The sequence below is a fragment of the Pleurodeles waltl genome, chromosome 3_1 (assembly GCF_031143425.1).
Source record: "Pleurodeles waltl isolate 20211129_DDA chromosome 3_1, aPleWal1.hap1.20221129, whole genome shotgun sequence".
Taxonomy (NCBI): domain Eukaryota; kingdom Metazoa; phylum Chordata; class Amphibia; order Caudata; family Salamandridae; genus Pleurodeles; species Pleurodeles waltl.
In genome coordinates this window covers 1,179,166,610-1,179,187,817 of record NC_090440.1, presented here as the reverse complement: position 1 = coordinate 1,179,187,817, position 21,208 = coordinate 1,179,166,610, and positions in this window count along the sequence as shown.

Here is a 21,208-nt window from a genome sequence, read left to right as displayed (position 1 = left end):
TGAAAAACACACACCTGATACACATACACACACCACTCCCACACAATCAACCAACTATAAAACACACACCCACATCACCCACAAACCCCTGCGACCCCAATTACTGAGAGAAGGAGAGAGAGACACAGCAGACAATCCAAAGCAAGACACACTGAGGCACACTACACCATCACACACACCACATAGTAGCACAAAGCACCACTCACCAACACACTCCTCATCACATACACCACCCCACACCTCACCCACACCACCCCATGGCACCCCAAAGGCATCCACGATTTTCGGACCAAGAACTCCGGGTCATGGTGGAGGAAATCCTAAGAGTGGAACCCCAGCTCTTCGGCTCGCAGGTGCAGCACACCAGTATAGCCAGGAAGGCGGAGCTATGGCAGCGGATCGTGGACAGGGTAAACGCGGTGGGACAGCATCCCAGGAATAGGGAGGACATCCGCAAAAGATGGAACGACCTACGGGGGAAGGTCCGGTCGATGGTCTCCAGGCACAACATCGCTGTCCAGAAGACTGGCGGCGGACCCCCACCCACCCCTCCCGAATTTACATTGTGGGAGCAAGAGGTCTTGACCATCCTGCATCCTCAGGGCCTCGCAGGAGTAGCCGGAGGAATGGACTCTGGTAAGTCCCATCTCAACTACTATATCCCCCACACCCCACCAGCATGCCAACCCACACCCCCACCCTCACCCCCAACCCCCCAGCACACATCCTTCCCGACAATGTCTCACCAGCACAACCCACCCATCCCAACACCAACTCCTGCATGCCAACACAAACCATGGGCACCCATCACCTAAGCATGACCACTGCACTAACCCCTCCCCCCCACTAAATACCCTCACAACACCTCCCTCCAGGGAATGCCTGCACTGGGGGACAAGGGCACCCACAACACGCATGCTATTGCACACACAGAAACAATAACCAAACTCTCTTACCCCATGCAGGACCCGAACGACAACACACCAGCCAGGAGGGTCCAGAAGTGTCCATCCCACCACCGGAACAGGCCCACACTGAGGATAGCAGCTCTGTCGACAGTGAACCTGATGACCAGCCCGGACCATCGGGGACCTCTGGGCAGTCGGTTCCCCTCACCCAGACACAGGCCACACCAGACCCGACCCCCTCTGCCGACACCAGCACAGCTCCCACCCAGCGGGCCCATGCCTCTGTCTCTAGGACAGCTCAATCAGCGGTGTGTCTGCCACTACAGGGCACCCAGGCTAACCCGACACCCCAACAACAACAGGGACCTGGGGGCAGTGGGAGCGGGCACACCGGCCAGGGGACAGAGGCCGGGGGAAACCGGGCAGCTCGGAGGGCTGCTGTGCGACAGGGGGGGGGAGGAGAGGCCCAGGGAACCCACTCTCCAAGAGGCCCTCACCACCCTCATGGGGGCCTACCACCACTCCCAAGAAACGATGGCGACGGTACTGGCCAGGTTCACTGAGATCCAGGCACAGCAGGAGGAACGCTACATGGGGTTCAGGGAGGAGCTGAGAATCATCGGGACCGCAATGGGGACCATCGTCCTGGCCCTCCACAGGATAGAGGACGCGTTGCGGGACCATGGTGCACCACACAGGGCCCCTGTCACTAGGCCAGACCAGGAACAGCCTACCACCTCCGCCGGCGCTAGTGGACAGGAGGTCCCAACACCTCGACAGCCCCCCAGAACTCCACCTCCTGCTGAAGAACAACCACCCCGTAAGAGGAGCCTGAGACCAAAGAAAAAGACAGAGTAGGATGTCAAGACCCCCGCCAGCAGGACATACCCCCTCAAGTCTTCCCACTGTCCCACATTGCCACCCTGTCCAACCATGAACTGCCTATGCTCCATCCTTCCACAGGCAAAAGAACAATGCACCTGTGAGACTGAGAACTGGACTCTGCCATGGATATTCCTCCACCCCCACCCATCACCCTTAGAATCACATGTACCGGTATCTAGCACTGTAAATAAATCACATTTTGCACACAAACCTGTTTTGAGTCATGCTGTATTATTAACAAAGGGATAACATATTACTGTTCAATTTCTGTTCTGTCAATTAGTCATGACAACATACCAATGTCAATACGCTGTATTTCATGGGCGAACCAAGCAGAAGTCAGGTACTGAGTCAGACAGCACTGAGAAGGGAAGGGAAAGGCATAAATTAATAAAAAACATCTGTGGGGAACTACAGAAAGTACAGATGCAGGAGGCTAGAAGCAATTGTGAAATGGCGTGGGTGATTCTTACCTGGGTGTTACTGGAAATACTGTTGTATCACTCTGTCCCTATTGTCTGTGTCGTCCTCAGAGTCTTCCTCCTCTTCACTCTCCACAGGCTCCACGGCTTCTACAACACCACCATCTGGACCATCCTCCTGCAGGAAAGGCACCTGGCGTCGCAAAGCCAGGTTGTGAAGCATACAGCACGCCACGATGATATGGCACACCTTCTTTGGTGAGTACATTAGGGATCCACCAGTCATATGCAGGCACCTAAACCTGGCCTTCAGGAGGCCAAAGGTTCGCTCAATCACCCTCCTTGTACGCCCATGGGCCTCATTGTAGCGTTCCTCTGCCCTTGTCCGGGGATTCCTTACTGGGGTCAGTAGCCACAGCAGGTTGGGGTAACCAGAGTCACCTATTAGCCACACACGTTGTCTCTGTAGCTGCTCCATCACATAGGGGATGCTGCTATTTCGCATCACATACGCGTCATGCACTGACCCTGGGAACTTGGCATTTACATGGGAGATGTACTGGTCAGCCAAACAGACCACCTGGACATTCATCGAATGATAATTCTTTCTGTTTCGGTACACCTGCTCATCGTCTTTTGGGGGTACCAAAGCCACATGGGTCCCATCAATGGCACCAATGATGTTGGGGATATGTCCAAGGGCATAGAAATCACCCTTCACTGTGGGCAAGTCACCCTCCTCGGGGAAAATGATGTAGCTCCGCATGAGTTTCATCAGGGCAGACAACAGTCTGCTCAAAATCTTTGAAAACATAGGCTGAGACATTCCAGATGACATGGCCACTGTGGTCTGGAATGACCCACTGGCCAAAAAATGGAGGACTGACAAAACCTGCACCAGAGGGGGAATCCCTGTGGGTTGGCGGATGGGGGACATCAGGGCTGGCTCCAGCTGGGCACACAGTTCATGGATAGTGGCACGGTCAAGTCGGTATCGAAGGATTATATGGCGTTCTTCCATTGTCGACAGGTCCACCAGCGGTCGGTACACGCGAGGATTCCTCCTTCTCATCCCAAGTCCCAGCGGACGGTGCCTAGGAAGGACAACATGGAGCACAGAGTCAGCCAAACCACAGGTACGTACAGACAGCTTGCACAGTTAAAGAATGGCAATGGGTTGAAAGGCGTGTATGTGTGGCAATGCAAGGCCTAGGCCTGTGTGTCGCAGTCAAAATTAAGCCATGTGGGCCCTTGAAATGGCGGCTGCCTGACCTGTGAAGTGGGACAATGGGATGTGAGGTCACTGCGCTGGCGGGGCACACCGTGGCGGTAGGCGGTCGAAGACCGCGGCGCAAAGCCGCATTGGTTAACATTGAAGCCTATGGGTTTCAGGAGCCAATAACGAAGTGCGCCGGCGGTCGCGGTACGCACCGCCGCGGTACGCACCGCCGCGGACGTGACCGCCATTTTCTATCTGCTTAATCACTCGAGACCTGATCATCCACAGGAGAGGACCTATACTGCAAGTGCTGCTGTGACCTCGGTCTGGAAGATACAATGGCTGCTGTGACTGGGGAAAGGGCCCCTGCCTTCACGTCTGAAGAATTGGACAAGCTCGTGGATGGGGTCCTCCCCCAGTATGCGCTACTCTACGGTCCTCCAGACCAACAAGTGAGTACCCCGGGTGCTAATGGAATGGGCTATGCCTGTGTGGATTGGGGTGGATGTAAGTTGGTGGGGTGGGGGGCGAATGAGGAGTGCAACGCCCGACAGATGAGAGCATGTGCCATATGGCAAAGTGGGGGGGGGGGGGCAATTACATCTAACATGCAGGCCATTGAAGATTTCCTCCTTTCCACCCTGTACATGTCTAATAGGTCAGCGCCCATCAGAAGATCGAGATTTGGCGTGCCATCGCCAAGGAAGTCCGGACCTTGGGGGTCCACAACAGACGGGGCACCCACTGCCGCAAGAGGTGGGAGGACATCCGCCGCGGAACAAGGAAGACCGCAGAAACACTGCTGGGGATGGCCTCCCAACCTAGGAGGGGTGCCAGTCGCACCATGACCCCCCTGATGTCCCGGATCCTGGCGGTGGCCTACCCTGAATTGGATGGGCGCTTTAAGACATCACAGCAGACACAAGGGGGTGAGTATCAGCACATTCTCCTATCTTTCTGCGCAGTGGAGGCGTCTGGGTGGGGGAGGAGGGCTGTGGGTGACATTAGGCCAGGGCGCTTTCTGTAGTGTAGTCCTCTCCCTTAGGCATGGCCCTGTGCCCCCGGCCCCCACCTCTGTAGGGTGACAAGTACAGCCATTGAAGGTCCAGCATCTCCCATGTGCGCGTTTGACGTCTCTTGGCCTGTTGTCTTAGTCAGTAGTACTGAGTAGTGTACCCCGAATGCGCGGCTTAGTGCATTAGGCACCTGTGTCTGTCCTCTCCGCCAACGGTGTTGACATTGCATGTACTCAACCTGGTCTTCTTTTTTCTCCCCCCACCCTTTCTCTTCATCTTTTTGTGCATGTGTGCATTAGCATCATCAGGCGGAGGAGATATGGCATCGGAGCACGAGGGAGCTGCAGGACACAAGGCCCCGGTGGGCCCAGGAACAGACACCGAGGGCACCAGTGATCCGGAGGGCGAGGGGAGCACCACGACGGGGACCGCTGGTGAGAGCAGCGCAAGCGACACGTCCTCGGATGGGAGCTCCCTAGGGGTGGCGGCAACATCCGTGCCCCCGCCTCTACAGGTACAGCCGCCACCCAGCGCACCAGCCCCGCCCTCCCAGCAGCCCCTCAGTCTTCGCTCCGTGCCGGTTCGCCCAGGAAGGCGCGCGTCTCCTTCGCCCCAGGCACCTCAGCCCCTGCCCCTGTTGCCCCTGCTGCCCTCAGTGCGGAGCTCATTGACCTGGTAAGGACGCTCATTGTTGGGCAGACGACCCTTTTGAATGCCATCCAGGGTGTGCAAAGGGAGGTGCAACAGAGCAATGCGTACCTGGAGGGCATTCATTCGGGTCAGGCTGCCCATCAACGAGCGTTCACTGCTCTTGCCTCAGCACTGACGGCAGCCATTGTCCCTGTTTCCAGCCTCCCTCTTCTTACTGCCTCCAGCCTTTCTCTGTCTCCTGTTCCTCAGCCGATCCCATCCACACCATCAGACCAGCCTGCACACACCTCAACACCCAAGAGCAGCTCATCCAAACACAAGCACCACAGATCCCGCAAACACTCACCCGAGCAACACCCAGATGCAGACATGCCAACAGCCACTGCCACCCCTGTGTCCCCCTCCTCCTCGTCTCCCTCCTCCCTCCCTGTGACGTCTACACTCACACCTGCATGCACCCCAACATCAGCCAGTGCTTCCATCACCACCTCACCCTCCAGTACAGTCCACACTCGTGCAGTCACCACCCCCACTGCCATGTACACGTCCCCTGTGTCCTCTCCCACTGTGTCTGTCACCCCCTCTTCCAAGACACACAAACGCAGGCAGCCACCCACCCAACAGCCATCCACCTCACGACAGCCTACTGCACCAGCACCTTCACCCAATGACAGCACACCTGACTCTCCTACAACCACCTCCTCTACCTCCACTTCCATCTCCACTTCTCCTACCCTTTACCTTGGCCCTAAAAAACTTTTCCTGGCTAACCTTAACCTCTTTCCCCCCGATGACCTCCCCCATCCATCTTCAAAGAGTCCCAAGAGCACCGCAGCCACCACCAGCCCAGCTTCGGGTGTCACTGTTGTGCCTGGGTTCTGGAGCCCACCCTTTGCCAGCAGTGACACATCGATCAGCAGCAAGGACACGTCCAGCCCCCCCCCGGCAAGAGGACCCGCAAAACCAAGGACCGCCATGCGAGGACCGACAGGGCTGCCCCCAAGGAGCAATGTGCGGCCACTTCACCACCCACACCATCTGGGGGAGGCAAGGGCCAGAGAGCCCCATCAAAGGAGCGGAAGGGCAGCAGGAGCGCGGAGAAGGTGGACCCCACATGCCACATCCCAGCTGGGAAGGAGGACACTAAGGAGGCCAGGAGTCCGTCCCCGAAGGGTCCAGAAACGTCACGGTCCGAGGGCTACTGAACAGGGAGTCCAGGCCAGGTCTGGCTCCCTTGACCTGCTGGATGGGCACCGCTGAACAGGGCCCGCGGTGCAGAAGAGCACCGCTGAACAGGGCCCCGCCGTGGAGATAGGCACCGCTGAACAGGGCCCGCGGTACAGAAGAGCACCGCTGAACAGGGCCCCGCTGTGGAGATAGGCACCGCTGAACAGGGCCCGCGGTGCAGAAGAGTACCGCTGAACAGTGCCCCGCCGTGGAGATAGGCACCGCTGAACAGGGCCCGCGGTGCAGAAGAGCACCGCTGAACAGGGCCCCGCCGTGGAGATAGGCACCGCTAAACAGGGCCCGCGGTGCAGAAGAGCACAGCTGAACAGGGCCCCGCCGTGGAGATAGGCACCGCTGAACAGGGCCCGCGGTGCAGAAGAGCACCGCTGAACAGGGCCCCGCCGTGGAGATAGGCACCGCTGAACAGGGCCCGCGGTGCAGAAGAGCACCGCTGAACAGGGCCCCGCCGTGGAGATAGGCACCGCTGAACAGGGCCCGCGGTGCAGAAGAGTACCGCTGAACAGGGCCCCGCCGTCTCAAGCACCGCTCCGCTGGGCCCTTCATTTCAAGCACCGCTCCGCTGGGCCCTTCCTGTCAAGCACCGCTCCGCTGGGCCCTTCCTCTCAAGCACCGCTCCGCTGGGCCCTTCCTCTCAAGCACCGCTCCGCTGGGCCCTTCCTCTCAAGCACCGCTCCGCTGGGCCCTTCCTGTCAAGCACCGCTCCGCTGGGCCCTTCCTCTCAAGCACCGCTCCGCTGGGCCCCGCCGTCTCAAGCACCGCTCCGCTGGGCCCTTCCTCTCAAGCACCGCTCCGCTGGGCCCCGCCGTCTCAAGCACTGCTCCGCTGGGCCCTTCATTTCAAGCACCGCTCCGCTGGGCCCTTCCTGTCAAGCACCGCTCCGCTGGGCCCTTCCTCTCAAGCACCGCTCCGCTGGGCCCTTCCTCTCAAGCACCGCTCCGCTGGGCCCTTCCTCTCAAGCACCGCTCCGCTGGGCCCCGCCGTCTCAAGCACCGCTGAACAGGGCACCGCCGTCTCAAGCACCGTTGATGGTTCATTGTGCCCACCATGCCTCCTCCTTGACCAGTGGAGACTGTCATCCACCTGATGGACTGTGGCTTTGCACTCCCCAGGATGGTCCAGTGGGCAATCCACCCACTGCAGAGACTTGAGAGACTGTGGCTTTGCACTCCCCAGGATGGCCCAGTGGGCAGCCCACCCACTGTAGAGACATTGAGAGACTGTGGCTTTGCACTCCCCAGGATGGTCCAGTGGCCAATCCACCCACTGCAGAGACTTGAGAGACTGTGGCTTTGCACTCCCCAGGATGGTCCCGTGGGCATGGTGGCTCCTCGTGGATCTGGCGTCGTGGACTCATGTGGCTGTGGTGCCCCCCCTTCCCTTCCCCCTGAGGTGCCTGTAGTTTTTACATCTGATGCCCCTGCAGTGTTCTCTCCAAAGGACTCAGGTCTCCTGTGTGGGCTTTTCCCTTGTTTCTCAAGACTTTGGCCCATGGACATGCTGTATTCGTAGGATGTGCAGGACTTGGTACTTCAGTTATACACTGATGTGTATGTCATTTGTTTTGTTGTGGATATCTTTCATGGTTGTACGCTAATTTTCTGGAGCTTTTTGGTACATAAATATTTATTCCAAATATGATTATGTCCTAGCATTTTTCAGGGGTGTTTGGGTGGTGTCACTGTGACTTGGTGCTCTGCATTGGTGAGTACATGATTGGGGGGGGGGGGGGTCACATATGTGTGTGCCCGTAACCTTTCGTCCTCGTCCTCCCGTGTGTCGTAGGTGCAGTACTCACCGTTGTCGTCTGCGCCGGACTTCGTACTCGTGGTAGATGAGAAGGTAGACGAGAGCAGGTAGGATGTTTAATTCGGGTTCCATGCTGTCCTCCGTACTCGTGGAGTGTGTTTTGGTGAGCGTTTTCCCGTTCGTAGTCTGTTTCCGCCGTGTTTTTATCGGCGGTGCTCCCGCCCCGGAAAAGGTGGCGGATTGGTGAGTTATGATAGTGTGGGCGGTACATTGTCTGCCGCCTGCCTGTTGGCGGTGACCGCCGCGCTGTTTGTCTGTACCGCCGCGGCGGTCGGAGTGTTAAGTTGGCGGGCTGTGTTGGCGGTTCCCGCCAGGGTCAGAATTCCATTTTTTGGACCGCCAGCCTGTTGGCGGGTTGGCCGCCACTTTAACACCGACCGCCAGGGTTAGAATCACCCCCATAGTGTTTGAGTGGTATATTGTGATCTGAAAGGAGTAACAAGGTCATATTCAGAATGGCCAGAATGGTAATGCAAAATCCTGCTGATTGGTGAAGTTGGATGTAATATTGCTATTTTAGAAATGCCACTTTTAGAAAGTGAGAATTTCTCAGCACTTAAAACCTTCTGTGCCTTACAATCCATGTCTGGCTGGGTTAGTTGACAGCTCCCTTGTGCATTCCACTCAGACAAACCCCAAACACAGGTTGCTCAGTCACACTTGCACACATCTGCATATTGAATGGGTCTTCCTGGGTTGGGAGGGCGGAGGGCCTGACACTTACATGTCAAAGGACAGTAGCCTGCCGTCACACAAAGGACTGCCACACCCCCTACTGGGACCCTGGCAGACAGGATGGAACTGAAAGGTGACCGTGTGCACTTCTAAGCCACTCTTTGAAGTCTTCCCCACTTCAAAGGCACATTTGGGTATTTAAGCAGGGTCTCTGACCCTACCAGCTCACAAAATTTTACTTCACAAGACACTTATGCACAAGATACCACTGGAGAAGAATCCCTGAACCAGAACCTGCAACCTACCAAGAAGAGCTGCCTGGCTGCCAAAAGGACTCACCTGACTGCTCTTCTGCAAAGGGCTGCTGCCCTGCTGTTGCCCTGCTACCTTGCTGTCCTCTGGCTCTGCTGAGAAGTGCTCTCCAAGGGCTTGGATAGAGCTTGCCTCCTGCTCCTTGAAGTCCCAGGAACAAAAAGACTTAGGGGGTCATTCTGACCCTGGCGGTCACCGACCGCCAGGGCCAACGACGCGGAAGCACCGCCAACAGGCTGGCGGTGCTTCCTGGGCCATTCTGAACGCGGCGGTAAAGCCGCGGTCAGAAAAGGGGAACTGGCGGTTTCCCGCCGGTTTTCCCCTGTCCCAGGGAATCCTCCATAGCGCCGCCATGGGGATTCCAACCCCCTTCCCGCCACCCTGTTCCTGGCGGTTGTTACTGCCAGGAACAGGATGGCGGGAACAGGTGTTGTGGGGCCCTTGGGGGCTCCTGCACTGCCCATGCCACTGGCATGGGCAGTGCAGGGCCCCCTAACAGGGCCCCATAATGATTGTCAGTGTCTCCTTGTGCAGCGAAAATTGACTCACAGCCTGCAAGAAATGACACACAGCCTGCATCGCAGTGAGAAAATCACTGCACGCCGAACCGGATCGATGCAGCCCGAATTCCTGAAGAGGAGAACGATGCAGAGCCAGCGTTGCAACCGGAAATTCGATGCACGGGCCACTGGATCGATGCAAAGCTGACCCGGAATGACACAGCCTGACTTCCTGAGAGGATCGACGCAATGTCTGCCATGCAGCAGAAATTTCCATGCATCGCCTACCAGATCGATGCAGCCCCTGTGACTTTGTCCTGCATGCCCAGGACTTCAACGTATCGTCTCCGGGGCATCCGAAAACCCCTCAGCCAAAAGCGGATCCCAGTCTATGCGCCGGAAATCAACACAAAGCCTGCCCTGAGTGAAAACTCAACAATGCATCGTCTATGTGTGCCGGAAAAATCTACGCACACCTCCTGGATTTCCACGCATCTCCTCCTTTGCGGTCCCTTGTGGAGAATTTGAACGCAAGACTATAGACATTTTATATCATTTTTACAGTAATATTTCAAAATATACTTATTGATTCTTGATCGTTTTGACCTGTATTTATCCAGATAAATATTATATATTTTTGCTAGACACTGTGGGGGTGATTCTAACCCTGGCGGTCGGTGTTAAAGCGGCGGCCAACCCGCCAACAGGCTGGCGGTAAAAAATATGGGATTCTGACCCTGGCGGGAACCGCCAACACAGACAGCCACCTTAACACTCCGACCGCCACGGCGGTACAAACAAACAGCGCGGCGGTCACCGCCAACAGACAGGCGGCAGACAATGTACCGCCCACACTATTCCAACTCACCAATCCGCCACCTTTTCCGGGGCGGGAGCACTGCCGATAAAAACACGGCGGAAACAGACTACGGACGGGAAAACGCTCACCACTACGCACTCCAGGAGGAAGGAGGACAGCATGGAACCCGAATTAAACATCCTACTTGCTCTCGTCTACCTTCTCATCTACCACGAGTACGAAGTCCGGCGCAGACGACAACGGTGAGTACTGCACCTACGACACACGGGAGGGGGAGGACGAAAGGTTACGGCCACACACATATGCGACCCCCCCCCCCCAACTATGTACTCACCAATGCAGCGCACCAAGTCACAGTGACACCACCCAAACACCCCTGAAAAATGCTAGGACATAATCATATTTGGAATAAATATTTATGTACCAAAAAGCTCCAGAAAATTAGCGTACAACCATGAAAGATATCCACAACAAAACTAATGACACACACATCAGTGTATAACTGAAGTACCAAGTCCTGCACAAACTACGATTCCACCATGTCCGTGGGCCAAAGTCTTGAGAAACAAGGGCAAAGCCCACACAGGAGACCTGAGTCCTTTGGAGAGAACACTGCAGGGGCATCAGATGTAAAAACTACAGGCACCTCAGGGGGAAGGGAAGGGGGGGGCACCACAGCCACATGAGTCCACGACGCCAGATCCACGAGGAGCCACCATGCCCACTGGACCATCCTGGGGAGTGCAAAGCCACAGTCTCTCAAGTCTCTGCAGTGGGTGGATTGCCCACTGGACCATCCTGGGGAGTGCAAAGCCACAGTCTCTCAATGTCTCTACAGTGGGTGGGCTGCCCACTGGGCCATCCTGGGGAGTGCAAAGCCACAGTCTCTCAATGTCTCTACAGTGGGTGGGCTGCCCACTGGGCCATCCTGGGGAGTGCAAAGCCACAGTCTCTCAATGTCTCTACAGTGGGTGGGCTGCCCACTGGGCCATCCTGGGGAGTGCAAAGCCACAGTCTCTCAATGTCTCTACAGTGGGTGGGCTGCCCACTGGGCCATCCTGGGGAGTGCAAAGCCACAGTCTCTCAATGTCTCTACAGTGGGTGGGCTGCCCACTGGACCATCCTGGGGAGTGCAAAGCCACAGTCTCTCAATGTCTCTACAGTGGGTGGGCTGCCCACTGGGCCATCCTGGGGAGTGCAAAGCCACAGTCTCTCAATGTCTCTACAGTGGGTGGGCTGCCCACTGGGCCATCCTGGGGAGTGCAAAGCCACAGTCCATCAGGTGGATGACAGTCTCCACTGGTCAAGGAGGAGGCATGGTGGGCACAGTGAACCATAAACGGTGCTTGCGACGGTGGTGCCCAGCGGAGCGGTGCTTGAGAAGAAGGGCCCAGCGGAGCGGTGCTTGAGAGGAAGGGCCCAGCGGAGCGGTGCTTGAGACGGCAGGGCCCAGCGGAGCGGTGCTTGAGAAGAAGGGCCCAGCGGAGCGGTGCTTGAGAAGAAGGGCCCAGCGGAGCGGTGCTTGAGAAGGCGGGGCCCAGCGGAGCGGTGCTTGAGAAGAAGGGCCCAGCGTAGCGGTGCTTGAGAGGAAGGGTCCAGCGGAGCGGTGCTTGAGACGGCGGGGCCCAGCGGATCGGTGCTTGAGAAGAAGGGCCCAGCGGAGTGGTGCTTGAGAAGAAGGGCCCAGCGGAGCGGTGCTTGAGAAGGCGGGGCCCAGCGGAGCGGTGCTTGAGAAGAAGGGCCCAGCGGAGCGGTGCTTGAGAGGAAGGGCCCAGCGGAGCGGTGCTTGAGACGGCGGGGCCCAGCGGAGCGGTGCTTGAGAAGAAGGGCCCAGCGGAGCGGTGCTTGAGAAGAAGGGCCCAGCGGAGCGGTGCTTGTGAAGGCGGGGCCCAGCGGAGCGGTGCTTGAGAAGAAGGGCCCAGCGGAGCGGTGCTTGAGAGGAAGGGCCCAGCGGAGCGGTGCTTGAGACGGCGGGGCCCAGCGGAGCGGTGCTTGAGAAGAAGGGCCCAGCGGAGCGGTGCTTGAGGGAAGGGCCCAGCGGAGCGGTGCTTGAGACGGCGGGGCCCTGTTCAGCGGTGCTCTTCTCCACGGCGGGCCCTGTTCAGCGGTGCTCTTCTCCACTGCGGGCCCTGTTCAGCGGTGCTCTTCTGCACCGCGGGCCCTGTTCAGCGGTGCTCTTCTCCACCGCGGGCCCTGTTCAGCAGTGCCTATCTCCACGGCGGGGCCCTGTTCAGCGGTGCTCTTCTGCACCGCGGGCCCTGTTCAGCGGTGCTCTTCTCCACGGCGGGCCCTGTTCAGCGGTGCTCTTCTCCACGGCGGGGCCCTGTTCAGCGGTGCTCTTCTGCACCGCGGGCCCTATTCAGCGGTGCTCTTCTGCACCGCGGGCCCTGTTCAGCGGTGCTCTTCTCCACCGCGGGCCCTGTTCAGCGGTGCTCTTCTGCACCGCGGGCCCTGTTCAGCGGTGCTCTTCTGCACCGCGGGCCCTGTTCAGCGGTGCTCTTCTCCACGGCGGGGCCCTGTTCAGCGGTGCTCTTCTGCACCGCGGGCCCTGTTCAGCGGTGCTCTTCTCCACCGCGGGCCCTGTTCAGCGGTGCTCTTCTCCACGGCGGGCCCTGTTCAGCGGTGCTCTCCTGCCCCGCGGGCCCTGTTCAGCGGTGCTCATCCAGCAGGTCAAGGGAGCCAGACCTGGCCTCGACTCCCTGCTCAGTCGCCCTCGGACCGTGACGTTTCTGGACCCTTCGGGGACGGACTCCTGGCCTCCTTAGTGTCCTCCTTCCCAGCTGGGATGTGGCATGTGGGGTCTACCTTCTCCGCGCTCCTGCTGCCCTTCCGCTCCTTTGATGGGGCTCTCGGGCCCTTGCCTCCCCCAGATGGTGTGGGTGGTGAAGTGGCCGCACATTGCTCCTTGGGGGCAGCCCTGTCGGTCCTCGCACGGCGGTCCTTGGTTTTGCGGGTCCTCTTGCCGGGGGGGGGGCTGGACGTGTCCTTGCTGCAGCTCGATGTGTCACTGCTGGCAAAGGGTGGGCTCCAGAACCCAGGCACAACAGTGACACCCGAAGCTGGGCTGGTGGTGGCTGCGGTGCTCTTGGGACTCTTTGAAGATGGATGGGTGAGGTCATCGGGGGAAAGAGGTTAAGGTTAGCCAGGAAAAGTTTTTTAGGGCCAAGGTAAAGGGTAGGAGAAGTGGAGATGGAAGTGGAGGTAGAGGAGGTGGTTGTAGGAGAGTCAGGTGTGCTGTCATGGGGTGAAGGTGCTGGTGCTGTAGGCTGTCGTGAGATGGATGGCTGTTGGGTGGGTGGCTGCCTGCGTTTGTGTGTCTTGGAAGAGGGGGTGACAGACACAGTGGGAGAGGACACAGGGGACGTGTACATGGCAGTGGGGGTGGTGACTGCACGAGTGTGGACTGTACTGGAGGGTGAGGTGGTGATGGAAGCACTGGCTGATGTTGGGGTGCATGCAGGTGTGAGTGTAGACGTCACAGGGAGGGAGGAGGGAGACGAGGAGGAGGGGGACACAGGGGTGGCAGTGGCTGTTGGCATGTCTGCATCTGGGTGTTGCTCGGGTGAGTGTTTGCGGGATCTGTGGTGCTTGTGTTTGGATGAGCTGCTCTTGGGTGTTGAGGTGTGTTCAGGCTGGTCTGATGGTGTGGATGGGATAGGCTGAGGAACAGGAGACAGAGACAGGCTGGAGGCAGTCAGAAGAGGGAGGCTGGAAACAGGGACAATGGCTGCCGTCAGTGCTGAGGCCAGAGCAGTGAACGCTCGTTGATGGGCAGCCTGACCCGAATGAATGCCCTCCAGGTACGCATTGCTCTGTTGCACCTCCCTTTGCACACCCTGGATGGCATTCAAAAGGGTCGTCTGCCCAACAATGAGCGTCCTTACCAGGTCAATGAGCTCCGCACTGAGGGCAGCAGGGGCAACAGGGGCAGGGGCTGAGGTGCCTGGGGCGAAGGAGACGCGCGCCTTCCTGGGCGAACCGGCACGGAGCGAAGACTGAGGGGCTGCTGGGAGGGCGGGGCTGGTGCGCTGGGTGGCGGCTGTACCTGTAGAGGCGGGGGGCACGGATGTTGCCGCCACCCCTAGGGAGCTCCCATCCGAGGACGTGTTGCTTTCGCTGCTCTCACCAGCGGTCCCCGTCGTGGTGCTCCCCTCGCCCTCCGGATCACTGGTACCCTCGGTGTCTGTTCCTGGGCCCACCGGGGCCTTGTGTCCTGCAGCTCCCTCGTGCTCCGATGCCATATCTCCTCCGCCTGATGATGCTAATGCACACATGCACAAGAAGATGAAGAGAAAGGGTGGGGGGAGAAAAAAGAAGACCAGGTTGAGTGCATGCAATGTCAACACCGTTGGCGGAGAGGACAGACACAGGTGCCTAATGCACTAAGCCGCGCATTCGGGGTACACTACTCAGTACTACTGACTAAGACAACAGGCCAAGAGACGTCAAACGCGCACATGGGAGATGCTGGACCTTCAATGGCTGTACTTGTCACCCTACAGAGGTGGGGGCCGGGGGCACAGGGCCATGCCTAAGGGAGAGGACTACACTACAGAAAGCGCCCTGGCCTAATGTCACCCACAGCCCTCCTCCCCCACCCAGACGCCTCCACTGCGCAGAAAGATAGGAGAATGCGCTGATACTCACCCCCTTGTGTCTGCTGTGATGTCTTAAAGCGCCCATCCAATTCAGGGTAGGCCACCGCCAGGATCCGGGACATCAGGGGGGTCATGGTGCGACTGGCACCCCTCCTAGGTTGGGAGGCCATCCCCAGCAGTGTTTCTGCGGTCTTCCTTGTTCCGCGGCAGATGTCCTCCCACCTCTTGCGGCAGTGGGTGCCCCGTCTGTTGTGGACCCCCAAGGTCCGGACTTCCTTGGCGATGGCACGCCAAATGTCGATCTTCTGATGGGCGCTGACCTATTAGACATGTACAGGGTGGAAAGGAGGAAATCATCAATGGCCTGCATGTTAGATGTAATTGCCCCCCCCCCCCACTTTGCCATATGGCACATGCTCTCATCTGTCGGGCGTTGCACTCCTCATTCGCCCCCCACCCCACCAACTTACATCCACCCCAATCCACACAGGCATAGCCCATTCCATTAGCACCCGGGGTACTCACTTGTTGGTCTGGAGGACCGTAGAGTAGCGCATACTGGGGGAGGACCCCATCCACAAGCTTGTCCAATTCTTCAGACGTGAAGGCAGGGGCCCTTTCCCCAGTCACAGCAGCCATTGTATCTTCCAGACCGAGGTCACAGCAGCACTTGCAGTATAGGTCCTCTCCTGTGGATGATCAGGTCTCGAGTGATTAAGCAGATAGAAAATGGCGGTCACGTCCGCGGCGGTGCGTACCGCGGCGGTGCGTACCGCGACCGCCGGCGCACTTCGTTATTGGCTCCTGAAACCCATAGGCTTCAATGTTAACCAATGCGGCTTTGCGCCGCGGTCTTCGACCGCCTACCGCCACGGTGTGCCCCGCCAGCGCAGTGACCTCACATCCCATTGTCCCACTTCACAGGTCAGGCAGCCGCCATTTCAAGGGCCCACATGGCTTAATTTTGACTGCGACACACAGGCCTAGGCCTTGCATTGCCACACATACACGCCTTTCAACCCATTGCCATTCTTTAACTGTGCAAGCTGTCTGTACGTACCTGTGTTTTGGCTGACTCTGTGCTCCATGTTGTCCTTCCTAGGCACCGTCCGCTGGGACTTGGGATGAGAAGGAGGAATCCTCGCGTGTACCGACCGCTGGTGGACCTGTCGACAATGGAAGAACGCCATATAATCCTTCGATACCGACTTGACCGTGCCACTATCCATGAACTGTGTGCCCAGCTGGAGCCAGCCCTGATGTTCCCCATCCGCCAACCCACAGGGATTCCCCCTCTGGTGCAGGTTTTGTCAGTCCTCCATTTTTTGGCCAGTGGGTCATTCCAGACCACAGTGGCCATGTCATCTGGAATGTCTCAGCCTATGTTTTCAAAGATTTTGAGCAGAGTGTTGTCTGCCCTGATGAAACTCATGCGGAGCTACATCATTTTCCCCGAGGAGGGTGACTTGCCCACAGTGAAGGGTGATTTCTATGCCCTTGGACATATCCCCAACATCATTGGTGCCATTGATGGGACCCATGTGGCTTTGGTACCCCCAAAAGACGATGAGCAGGTGTACCGAAACAGAAAGAATTATCATTCGATGAATGTCCAGGTGGTCTGTTTGGCTGACCAGTACATCTCCCATGTAAATGCCAAGTTCCCAGGGTCAGTGCATGACGCGTATGTGATGCGAAATAGCAGCATCCCCTATGTGATGGAGCAGCTACAGAGACAACGTGTGTGGCTAATAGGTGACTCTGGTTACCCCAACCTGCCGTGGCTACTGACCCCAGTAAGGAATCCCCGGACAAGGGCAGAGGAACGCTACAATGAGGCCCATGGGCGTACAAGGAGGGTGATTGAGCGAACCTTTGGCCTCCTGAAGGCCAGGTTTAGGTGCCTGCATATGACTGGTGGATCCCTAATGTACTCACCAAAGAAGGTGTGCCATATCATCGTGGCGTGCTGTATGCTTCACAACCTGGCTTTGCGACGCCAGGTGCCTTTCCTGCAGGAGGATGGTCCAGATGGTGGTGTTGTAGAAGCCGTGGAGCCTGTGGAGAGTGAAGAGGAGGAAGACTCTGAGGACGACACAGACAATAGGGACAGAGTGATACAACAGTATTTCCAGTAACACCCAGGTAAGAATCACCCACGCCATTTCACAATTGCTTCTAGCCTCCTGCATCTGTACTTTCTGTAGTTCCCCACAGATGTTTTTTATTAATTTATGCCTTTCCCTTCCCTTCTCAGTGCTGTCTGACTCAGTACCTGACTTCTGCTTGGTTCGCCCATGAAATACAGCGTATTGACATTGGTATGTTGTCATGACTAATTGACAGAACAGAAATTGAACAGTAATATGTTATCCCTTTGTTAATAATACAGCATGACTCAAAACAGGTTTGTGTGCAAAATGTGATTTATTTACAGTGCTAGATACCGGTACATGTGATTCTAAGGGTGATGGGTGGGGGTGGAGGAATATCCATGGCAGAGTCCAGTTCTCAGTCTCACAGGTGCATTGTTCTTTTGCCTGTGGAAGGATGGAGCATAGGCAGTTCATGGTTGGACAGGGTGGCAATGTGGGACAGTGGGAAGACTTGAGGGGGTATGTCCTGCTGGCGGGGGTCTTGACATCCTACTCTGTCTTTTTCTTTGGTCTCAGGCTCCTCTTACGGGGTGGTTGTTCTTCAGCAGGAGGTGGGGTTCTGGGGGGCTGTCGAGGTGTTGGGACCTCCTGTCCACTAGCGCCGGCGGAGGTGGTAGGCTGTTCCTGGTCCGGCCTAGTGACAGGGGCCCTGTGTGGTGCACCATGGTCCCGCAACGCGTCCTCTATCCTGTGGAGGGCCAGGACGATGGTCCCCATTGCGGTCCCGATGATTCTCAGCTCCTCCCTGAACCCCATGTAGCGTTCCTCCTGCTGTGCCTGGATCTCAGTGAACCTGGCCAGTACCGTCGCCATCGTTTCTTGGGAGTGGTGGTAGGCCCCCATGAGGGTGGTGAGGGCCTCTTGGAGAGTGGGTTCCCTGGGCCTCTCCTCCCCCCCCTGTCGCACAGCAGCCCTCCGAGCTGCCCGGTTTCCCCCGGCCTCTGTCCCCTGGCCGGTGTGCCCGCTCCCACTGCCCCCAGGTCCCTGTTGTTGTTGGGGTGTCGGGTTAGCCTGGGTGCCCTGTAGTGGCAGACACACCGCTGATTGAGCTGTCCTAGAGACAGAGGCATGGGCCCGCTGGGTGGGAGCTGTGCTGGTGTCGGCAGAGGGGGTCGGGTCTGGTGTGGCCTGTGTCTGGGTGAGGGGAACCGACTGCCCAGAGGTCCCCGATGGTCCGGGCTGGTCATCAGGTTCACTGTCGACAGAGCTGCTATCCTCAGTGTGGGCCTGTTCCGGTGGTGGGATGGACAGTTCTGGACCCTCCTGGCTGGTGTGTTGTCGTTCGGGTCCTGCATGGGGTAAGAGAGTTTGGTTATTGTTTCTGTGTGTGCAATAGCGTGCGTGTTATGGGTGCCCTTGTTCCCCAGTGCAGGCATTCGCTTGAGGGAGGTGTTGTGAGGGTATTTAGTGGGGGGGAGGGGTTAGTGCAGTGGTCATGCATAGGTGATGGGTGCCCATGAATTGTGTTATCATGCAGGAGTTGGTGTTGGGATGGGTGGGTTGTGCTGGTGAGACATTGTCAGGGAGGATATGTGCTGGGGGGTTGGGGGTGAGGGTGGGGGTGTGGGTTGGCATGCTGGTGGGGTGGGGGGGATATAGTAGTTGAGATTGGACTTACCAGAGTCCATTCCTCCGGCTACTCCAGCGAGGCCCTGAGGATGCAGGATGTTCAAGACCTCTTGCTCCCACAATGTAAATTCGGGAGGGGTGGGTGGGGGTCCGCCGCCAGTCTTCTGGACCGCGATGTTGTGCCTGGAGACCATCGATCGGACCTTCCCCCGTAGGTCGTTCCATCTTTTGCGGATGTCCTCCCTATTCCTGGGATGCTGTCCCACCGCGTTGACCCTGTCCACGATCCGCTGCCATAGCTCCGCCTTCCTGGCTATACTGGTGTGCTGCACCTGCGAGCCGAAGAGCTGGGGTTCCACTCTTAGGATTTCCTCCACCATGACCCGGAGTTCTTGGTCCGAAAAGCGTGGGTGCCTTTGGGGTGCCATGGGGTGGTGTGGGTGAGGTGTGGGGTGGTGTATGTGATGATGAGTATGTTGGTGTGTGGTCCTTTGTGCTACTATGTGGTGTGTGTGATGGTGTAGTGTGCCTCAGTGTGTCTTGCTAGGGATTGTCTGCTGTGTCTCTCTCTCCTTCTCTCAGTAATTCTGGTCGCAGGGGTTTGTGGGTGATGTGGGGGTGTGTTTTATAGTTGGTTGATTGTGTGGGAGTGGTGTGTGTATGTGTATCAGGTGTGTGTATTTCAAATTGTCCAATGTGGCTGTGTTTTGGTGATGTGTGTGTATTCTGACCGCGGCGGTGTGTAGCGCCAATGGAATACCGCGTTTGAATGACCGCCGTGTGGATTCGTGGGTCGTAATGGCATGGGCGTATTTCTGTTGGCGTGACGGTGGAGGTTTGGTCATCTCCAGTTTATCGCTGCCCGCCGATGTGGCGGGCTGCAGTGGAGGACGGATTTTTGGAGGTTTGGCCGTTGTGGGTCAGAATGACCGTGGCGGTTGACCGCGGCCGCGGCGGTGTTATGGCGGTTTTATGACCGGCGGTAAGGGCATTTTACCGCCGAGGTCAGAATCACCCCCTGTGTTTTGTATTTTTGTGGTGTTATACTGTGTTATTGCATAATGTATTGCACAAATACATTACACATTGCCTCCTAAGTTAAGCCTGACTGCTCAGTGCCAAGCTACCAGAGAGTGGGCACAGGATAATTTGGATTGTGTGTGACTTATCCTGAATAGAGAGGGTCCTTGCTTGGACAGGGGGTAAGCTGACTGCCAACCAAAGATCCCATTTATAACACTAAGGAACCGTAATCCTACATTGCAGAAATGCAAGGCCTGAAACTGACTTCTTAAAAACTCGAAAGAATCGCTAAAACTGATCATGAATCCTTCCTGCTAACTTTTACTAACTTTCTACTCAGCAACATGTGATTATCAAGTCTGCCCACAAACAGCCCAAACAAAACCCACTTCACATTCTTCCCATAAAGCTGCAGAACTCTGATCAACCCATGGGATCCACACACAGGCGTACAAGCTCATTCTTCCATAATAATTATAACAGGTCAAAATATTTGTTTGATTTGCTTCCACTTCGTGAAACCGAGACCGAACAAATAAAGTGGTCAGCAACCTATAAAACCTTAACTAAACTAACTAACTATCACCTACTAACCTACTAATAACCTACCAATAAACCTAACAACCTACTGTTAATCCACGCCTATGGTAAGATTTCTCTTCTCTTCTTCAATGACTGGCACTGTGTCTCTGTAACGACCCTTAACCTGCTCTGGTTAAATTGGATGTTTTAGAATTGCCTTTAACCCAATGACGGATTTATTGTAATGTTTCATTTTCTCACTTTCAACATAATTTAGATTTATCAACTCTCATATTGACATTATTTAATATTGATACCAGCCTCACGTTGATAATAATATCATACAAATCTAGTGCCATCCAATAGGTATTTTACTGCTGTCCAATTGTTATTGAAACTGCATTTAAACCCACAGGCTGGACAATGCAAAAATCACTAATGTTTGCCTGCATTAGCTGTGTTAGACATAGGGATTTTGGTGGCCAGTCAGGTTACCCACTGTCCAAGCAAGTACCCTCACTCTAGTCAGGGTAAAGGAGAATCACCCTCAGTTAACCCCCGCTCACCCCATTGGCAGCTTGGCAAGAGCAGGCAGAATTAACTTCAGAAGCAAGGTGTAAAGTATTTGTACCAACACACACAGTAACTTAGTGAAAACACTACAAAATGACACAACACAGGTTTAGAAAAATAGATACCATTTATCTAAACAAAACAAGACCAAAGAAAATAAAAATCCGACATACGCAAGTCAAGTTATGAATTTTATAAAGAATACGAGTCTTAGGCGCTCATTATGCCACAGTCAACAGTTGACGGAAGACCGCCAGCACAGCGAAGCCCCTGACAGCCCCAAAATGATGTTCCTGCTGGGCCGG